An 8,823-nucleotide genomic window follows, 5' to 3' on the forward strand; every position below is an offset into this window, starting at 1 on the left:
CCCCCAAAAAACGGCAGGATGTGGCCGCTCTTACCCCCGATCAGCAATGGTACGGCTCATGTCCCCCCAACTAGCATTGGTATAGCCCTCCTAAATATAGCATTGGCATAACCCATCCCACCTTGGAATAACCAGTTCCCGGCCAATTAACGTCTCTCGCCCCCCCCTCAAATCAGCAGTGATTTGGTCCAGGCCCCCCACCAGAAATAAAATAATCATTGGAATGGCCCATTTCCCCCAAAACATCATTGGCCTGGCCTAGGTGCCTTTCCCCCTCCGTAGCGTCAGGATGGTCCCTTCCACTTCATAATCACAATCGGAATGCCCCATTGCACCCCAACAATAGTGGTGGTGTGGTCCACATCCCTGGTATAGATACCCCCCCCACACACACATCTTGGTTTTCCCTACTCTGCGCCTCACATTGCCCCTCCCCCCACCACTTCCATTTTCTTTCCCTTTGTCAGGGTCAGGTGGACCTGTACCTGCCCTCTGCTGGAAGGGGCTGGAACTGCTCAGCTGGGTATCAAAAGCCCTATACTGCTAATGGTGATTCTCCCCTAGACTCCAGGGCTAGGCTCCTGTGTTTTGGAAACAGAAGGGACCAAGTTCTATACCTCCTTGCTGTGAAATTTGTAGTGACAGCCAGGAAGTTCCTAGCTGACCATGGATTTGTTGCAATATTGATAGACAGACACTGAGAGTGCAGACAGTGAACAAAAAGCCCTGGGTGTTGCATAGATGTTATTTCCCAAGGAAAGCAAGAGGTAAATGCTGGTTGTAAAGCAAAGGTCTTTGCAGACAGGCCTGAATATCTATATCCTAACATGCATCACAACTTTCCAGGAAGCATCTTTTAATCTTGATTCTGCAGCCCTCAGCCATACACAGTGAGATTTCTCTTGTGCAAGTAATAATAATAGTCTGCACTTGCATAGCATTTTGTACCCACAGATCTCAACGCTTTTCATAAAGGCGGGTAAATATGAACTCCATTGTACAGAAGATGGAAGTGACTTCTCCGATAGCATGTATCAAGTCATTGGCACTGTAGAATAGGATCCTGATGTCCTGCCTCCCCAGCTGATGATGATAAATCCCTTAGATTGTAGTCCCCTTGGGGCAGATACTTTGTCTTTCTGTTCCCCTGTAAAGCACCATACATACCTGTGGCACTATGTAAAATAATAAAAGATGCAGGATGGATGGGCATTTATGCCCAAAATGTAGCCAAGGTTGAAGGTTGCCACTGTCCAAGGATGCAGTTGTTAGACATTCCCTGCAGGTGAGGTTATCTGTATAAAAGGTAGATCACTTGGGAAGAATTGCCCCACCTCAGATGCCACAAACCCTGAAATCTTTACCATCAAATGCAGGTAACTCACCAGGTGAGAACTGCTGCATTCCTGCCCATGAGAACAAACTAACAGGCATAAAATGGGGCCTTCTCAGGTGAAGTTTAAACGCTGAGAATGACATGATAAGCCTAGCTCATGCCATGGAAGACACCGAGCAGGGTGAAGCGAATGTCATGACTCAGCAGCCACTGCTGAAACTCTGCCATCGGCACTGGCCACAGATGAGAGGGGAATGATTTCAGGTTCAGGTGCCAGAAGTAGGTCACCCTAACCCTCTGTCTATAATACCGTGTGCAGGGGTGACAGAGAGCTGGGAGATCAGCCCAAGGATTCAGTTTTGCTGGGAGAGGACAAGAAGCAGAACAAGAACTGGGTGTAAAGGGATCTAGTGTTTGACTAGAAGTGATTCTCAAACTTTTGTCCTGGTGACCTCTTTTCACATAGCAAGCCTCTGAATGCAACCCCCCTCATACATTTAAAACAATTTTTTATATTTACTGCCATTTATATATGCTGGAGGCAAGCAGGATTTGGGGTGGAGGCTGACAGCTCACGACCCCCCATGTAATAACCTTGCGACCCCCTGAAGGTCCTGACCCCCCGTTTGAGAACCCCTGGACTAGAGCAATATGCAAGGAAGCAAGCCCTTTTGGAGGGCGTATTTTCAGGAAAGATAAAGCTCTTGTAACAAGTTGTATGGTTATTTAGAGAGGAGAAAGGCCTTTGTAGGAGGAGAGGGACTATCCTTCCCTGGGAAAAGCAATGAGTGAGGCTGGAAAATCCCCACCCTCTGCAACCTGAGTACAGTGGAGAGATTTCTGGCTCTCTAGCTCCCTTCTCCTCTATAATGAAATCACATTAATCCCACACTAACTCATCCCACTGTGTGCCACCCCATTTCTCCTTCATAGCTCAGAGACAGTTATGCCTCTCCACCAAGGTGGCATTTCATGGGTAGCTCTAGGGATGTATTTGGGCTATTATGAACAACGGGCAAAGGGCAAGCATTTTAGTATGTAAGTTTAGTGATGCTGGAGTAAGGCATCAGGATGACTGTCCCTGGGAACAAAGTCTCGTTTATTATCTACACAACAGGGACAGCACAGGCAGCAGCAAGACCATTTAAATGATTCCACAGTTGTCTAGTAACCCACATACTTTCACTGCGCAGGACTGCAAGTTGACTGCAGGAGAGTTCAGGACCTCTGGCTCTGAAAACACAGGGTCCAAGTTCCTGGCCAAATTCCAATTTAAGTAATTACATTCTGCCTCTCTAAATCCTCCTTGCAGTTCCAATGGAAGATGCTGCTCGTCCTCACTTCCTGTACTAAACTGTTGAGTGATGTTACTGTGCAATTTTACTCAGCAGCCACGTTCCACGCAGGAAGGGACCACACTTAAGAGTCATGCTTTGGCATATCATGAAAAGCAGCAGAGATCATGCACTTTCTTACAATACAAGTTGTGTATTTAATTCCATTCTGTTCAGTGATTAGGGATCTTGGCAGATCTTACTAGATAACAGGAAGTTATGTTCTTGATGGACGGTTTACATACTAAGTCAATTCATAAAGGCCAAGTGCCAATACCTTAAAGACTGTTTAGAACACTACATCCTTCAGTATCGATTCAAGTTATCTCATTCCTGGCCCATCTCACAGCACGTGTCCTACATAATGTTCTCTGAGATCCCATGTTCATTTCAGAAGAGATTCCATAGGACAGGTGGGCTAGGCATTCCCTACTCTTTTTGAATCAAATATATATTGATCTTTACCTGCTGCTCTAAATTATTTCTGAGGCATCGGTACCTGTCAGAGTTGCATCTGAAATGTAGGGCAGGTCAGGAAGAGACTGTCAGTTCCGTATCTTGTGATAAAAACATGAAACCACATGTTGGACAACACAAAACAACTGCAAGACAGAAACCATGGATAACATAGTAGTCACTGCTCTGAGGGACTTGTGCCAGGAAGAAGGAAAAACAAGTTACCATAAACCCTGGAAAAAGGCACGGTTGTGTTGTTCACCGAGCGGAGAAGTTTGATTTGTGCTAGAAGCCAGCAGCTAGTAATTACGGAAGGTGAAGAGCACTGGAAAGAGCAGGATACAAAGAGGGCAAATAGACTTGTCATGCTGCTTCTTTCGGTTCATGAAAAGAACTGTAGAGATACATTAGAGGGGATACATGATTTGGGGTGGCACAAGGGGTCATAACACTGGCCCTCATGTATCCCACAGCTGTGGAGTTTGCCATGGAAATCCACCTCTTATGCACAATTGTGCTCCTGAATCCCAGTTTTCATTTTTAAAAAATGTGTCCAGCCCTTATAGTTGCAAAGGAAACCTTGAAGACAAGACAAATGTAACCAAGCATGAGTCTACAGGCAGCCTGAAATAATAACTCTGAGAAAGCCGAACAGTCTCACTTCTGCCCTTGGCATTTACCAAAGCACTGATTCAAAGAGAAAGCTTAGATGGCTGGAGTAAAAGGGTAAGATCAGGGGACTGAGGCCTGATCCAAAGCCCACTGACATCAATGACTCCAGCTGACTACATTGGGCTTCAGATCAGGCCCCAGATCCTGATCTCCGTTATTCTATTGTATCTTGTTGGAATTCCACAGGGGGTTACTCCAGTGAGATGAGTGGAGCCAGACCTGGGGTGTTTACATACCTTACTGCCATTGGTGACTTATTATGATGTCAGTTCCCAATGCCAGACAAATACCCAACAAAAACAACGTACTATGTATTCTGGGAATGGAAATAGTTCTCAAGCTTCATCCTAACAGGATGAGAGCAGGGAGGTAGAAAGGAATTGGAATAAGGCCCGAGAGCATGGGCAGAAGTGAACAACAGGCACACAGAAGGGAGAACAGGTTGAGTAGACTGATTCATCTGGCCGGGCTCCAGGTAGCTCCAGTGAAAGGTATGAATGACCCATTGATCTGCTTCCTTGTAGAAGGGGTGGAACACCGGATACAGCTGACTCAGAGCCGGGGTTCAGCAAGACCCTGCCCGTTCTTACAGCTATGACTCCACTTCTGGCTGGACTCCATCTAGAACAAGGAAGAGAAACCTGTGAGCTGCATGACAGTTTCAGTCCTGGCCACGTGACTGTAACTGGCCAAAACGCACGCACACACGCGCACACACACCTGTACTCACACTCCTGTAAAACATGCTCATGCTCCAAAACGTCTGTTAGTCTATAAGGTGCCACAGGATTCTTTCCTGTAAAACAGTGCGACTTAAAGCATGCCACTTGCTTTCCTTTCCTGGTGTCATGTGGGATTGTTGTCCTGGGCACAACATCAAGTGGGCGCACTGTCTGGGTGTGACATTTAGATAATGGGAGGGTGTTGCAGGGCCGCAATCGTGTTCGTAAAGCGCTCCAGAGGGCAAGCAGGAGGTCTATGCACCACTTAAGACCCATGTATGTCCTAATTTGAGGGATTCAGTGGTGTATAGACCTTGTGCCAAGCCCCTGCACATGGGGTATATTTCACTCTATGAAGGCCTTGGACGGAAGGCACTGTAGACATGGAAAGTTCTGAAGAGGGCTTACATGCAGTATGAACTGGTGTTTTGATATGCTTGGTTCTATTCTGAAAATTGGATTATTTTTCCTCTCCAAAGTTCCTGTTGTCTCATCTTTGCCTATTTGGGTATGTTTACACTGCAATTAGGCACCACAGCTGGCCTGTGCCAGGTGACTCGGGCTCATGGGGCTCAGGTTAAGGGGATGTTTAATTGTGGCATACATGTTCAGGCTTGGGCTGCACCTCCCATCTTGCAGGGTACCAGAGCCTAGGCTCCAGCCCAAGCCCGAATGTCTACACCACAGTTAAACAGTCCCTTAGCCAGAGGATCCCAAGTCAGCCGGCACAGGCCAGGCACCAATTTTGAATTGCAGTGTAGACCTACCCACTGTGTGCAGAGTGCACACCACGTGTTGGTCTATGTCAAATACCCCACACTCACCACCAGAGGGCAGCAGAGCACAGCAGTCAATACACAGGGTGCGGTCTCTGAGACCAAAGGGGCTACAGACATAGAAGCTGATATTAACCTGTAATACTAATGAACGATGATGATCTCTTTGATCTGAGCCCATGAACCAAAACTTCCTTTTTTTAGCAGAAAAGATTAAGAGAGGGTTGCAAAGGAGAGAAAGACTCAGGACTCCCCTTCCAGGCCCCCTCTCAAGAAGAGCCCCCTAAAACTGCCACTGCTGCTTAGCTAAAGCGGGCAGCTGCAGGAGGAATGACACTGACAAAAGCTGGAACAAGAGTTCTTCTATTCTCTAAACCAGCACGAAATCCCACCCCATCCCAAGCTGCAGATGGGCGTCTCTGTGGCACACATCCATTTGTGAAGTATGCAATAGCTAGTATGTTGAACCCAGAGTTGTCATCCCAATTTCAGGGGATAACTGTGATAGCACAGAAGCCAGCACATCCACCCAGGCAGTCCTCTGCTTCCTTATTACACCCCTGTAGAACGGGACAGAGGGCAGGAAGCGCACGGAGGACCACACACTCGGCACTGGAATTGACTGACTTCCCAATTCCATCCAGAGCAAAAGCATATCCACCCTGTAGCTTTGCCTCGGGTATGGACGGATGGTGCAGCCAGTTAAACAACCAAGGATTAATGATTATTAATTTGTATTTCAGTAAACACAGAGGCCCCAACTAAGATTGGGGCCCTATTTTGCTAGGCGCTGTACATAGTAAGAGAGCATCTCATCCCCAAAGAGCAAACTCAAAAGACGAGACAAAGGGTGAGAGAAGGGAAGTATTATCCCCATTTTACAGATGGAGAACTGAGAGTGATTAAGTGACTTGCCGAGTCTGTGGCAGAGCCAGGAACTGAAGCCAGATCTCCTGTGTCCCAGCACAGAGCCTTAACCAGACAACCTTCCCTCCCCTAAAATGACCCCTGATGCTTAGCCTAGGTTAGCTAAAAAGGATTTATAGAGCTTGCATATCACAGCAGCTTCTGTTACCCTTTGGAATTTAAGACTCATTTGTGTATGTTTACTTGCTTTAATCTTGTAAATAACTCCCTCATTTCTTTTTCTTAGTTAATAAATCTTCAGTTGGTTTATTATAGGATTGGCTAGAAGCATTGTCTTTGGTGAAGGTCTAAAAGAGCTGGAGTAAGTGACTGGTCCTTTGAGACTGGGAGTAACCTGAATATTGTTGTGATTTTTGGTGTAAGGGACCATCTATCACAAAGGCAAGAGTATGAGGGTGGCAAGATAGACTGGAGTACCTCATGGGACTGTCTGTGACTCCATGTTAAGGCTACTGTAGTGCCTGTGGAGTTCACACTTGCTACATAGTTGGTGAAATCTCAGTTTAGAACTCACAACCAATTTGGGGTGTATGCCCTGCTCCTTCCCCTGAGGTTGGAACTAACACTCCTGAGTCACTCCAGACTCAAGCTGTCAAACTCACCAACATTACTGGATTTCATGAGGATTTGCAGGGAAAGAGTTCTTTCCGTGTTAGCTCAGCCTTGGGCCTCCTGTCATCACCACCTTATGCGTGGGATTTATAAACTCCGAACAGATTCATCTGCTTCCTGTAGTATCTCTTCTTCCTCCCTTGCATTCAAAATCAGCTCATCTCCAACAGCTCACTATGGTGCTCTGCAAAGCCTTTGTAGCTGGACTCTATTGGGACTGGATCAACCTCTAACAACGTCTCTTCCAAGAATCTTAGATCTGCTTCCAAAACGACATTACTCCACCACCTGGAATCTACGAGAACACAAGCCACTGCAGTGCCTTCTGGCAAGAGTGCCAAGAGGTCATATTTGTACCTACCATATTGTCCTTAGAAGGCAACATCCGGCTCAGTATGTGTTGCAAGTGCTTAGGCAGGACAGCACAAATTCAGGACTAGATCACCAGCCCTCCAGCTGTGGTTTTCTTTTCTTTGGGTGGTTTGCTGTAAATGTCATAGCCCAGGGTTTCTCCAACAGGGGTCACCACCTCTTTAGGGAAAGCCCCTGGCGGGCTGGGCTGATGTGTTTACCTGCCCCGTCCGCAGGTCCAGCCGATCGCGGCTGCCACTGGCGGCGGATCGCTGCTCCGGGCCAATGGGAGCTGCTGGAAGCAGCGCAGGCTGAGGGACGTACTGGGCGCCGCTTCCAGCAACTCCCATTGGCCCAGAGCAGCGATCCATGGCCAGTGGGAGCCACGATCGGCCGGACCTGCGGACGGGGCAGGTAAACACACCGGTCTGGCCCGCCAGGGGCTTTCCCTGCACAAACGGCGACCCGTTTGAGAAATCCTGTCATAGCCTGTGTGTGTTGTCTAGCCTTCACACTCCTGTCTCATCGTACATTCTGCTCGCTGTGTTCCCAGAACACCTCCCAGACCCACAACCCCAAAGTCCCCAGAACACACCCCCATACCTGCAACCTGTGTCCCCATAACCCCCACATCCACCACCTCAATGTCCCCATAATACCCCCATACCTGCAATCCCTGTGCCCCTACAACACCCCCATGTGCGCCACCCCAATGTCTCCATAACACCCCTCATACCTCCCACCCCAGTATCCCCATAACCCCCCAATACCCACCGCCCCAATGTCCCCATAACATCCCTCATACCTCCCACCCTAGTATCCCCATAACACCCCAATACCCACCACCCCAATGTCCCCATACACCCCTCATACCTCCCACCCCAGTATCCCCATAACACCCCTCATACCCACAATCCCTGTGCCCACAAGAGCCCCATGCTCACAGTCCCTGTGCCCCCACAACCCCCGTCCCCGGGCTCTAGGCGCTGCCCCTCCCCTGCCTGGGGCTCCAGGAGTGTCTGCGGGGCTGTTTATTTCCCATTGGCTCATCTCATGCCTCGTCCCCGCCCCCGCACCCCAGTCCCCGCCCTGGCTCCTCGTCTCCCGACCACGTGCCCCAGGACTCCGGGCATGCGCACGGCAGCATGTTCGGAGATCGCGCAGTGACTCGCGAGCACACGCCATAGGGCTGGGGGAAGGAGAAGGATGGTGCGCACATGCGCACTGAGGCCACCACGCTACGCCTTGAGTTTTCGGCCATGGAGGCGGAGAGAGAATACAATACGCATGCGCACTGAGGTGTGGCCGACGCTTTGTTCTCTGCTCAAGGCGTTGGTTGCGCACGCGCAGTGTACCCTGTTAGCGGGCTGCGCAGCCGCATTGAGTTCCCTTGGTACTTTGTTTCGGCGGAGCTGTGACTTAATAAGGCGCCTATAAGCGCGACGCGTGCGCAACGAGAGTCTCGCGCGCGCGTCTTCGCGGGCTGAAGGTTGCGCGTGCGCACGGACGACAGCGGGCGACGGTTGGGCATGCGCATCAGTTCCCTTCGGCGCTTTGTTCTCGACGGAGGAGGCAGCGCATGCTTAGTGCTTGAGCCTTCTGTGACGGGGGCGCTGGGCGAAGGTCCACGCCGCACG

At 49.3% G+C, this 8,823-nt stretch overlaps 1 long non-coding RNA gene across 1 annotated transcript; it reads right to left on the reverse strand.

Annotated features, from left to right (window-relative positions):
• Window positions 1–2,417: 2,417 nt before the first annotated feature.
• LOC115637480 lies at window positions 2,418–8,630 on the reverse strand. The gene is made up of 2 exons (XR_003997275.1): window positions 8,542–8,630; window positions 2,418–4,419 (listed from the first exon to the last, which is right to left on the reverse strand). It is a non-coding gene; the product is annotated as an uncharacterized LOC115637480 (long non-coding RNA).
• Between the last annotated feature and the right edge of the window lie 193 nt (window positions 8,631–8,823).

The sequence above is a fragment of the Gopherus evgoodei genome, chromosome 20 (assembly GCF_007399415.2).
Source record: "Gopherus evgoodei ecotype Sinaloan lineage chromosome 20, rGopEvg1_v1.p, whole genome shotgun sequence".
NCBI lineage: Eukaryota > Metazoa > Chordata > Testudines > Testudinidae > Gopherus > Gopherus evgoodei.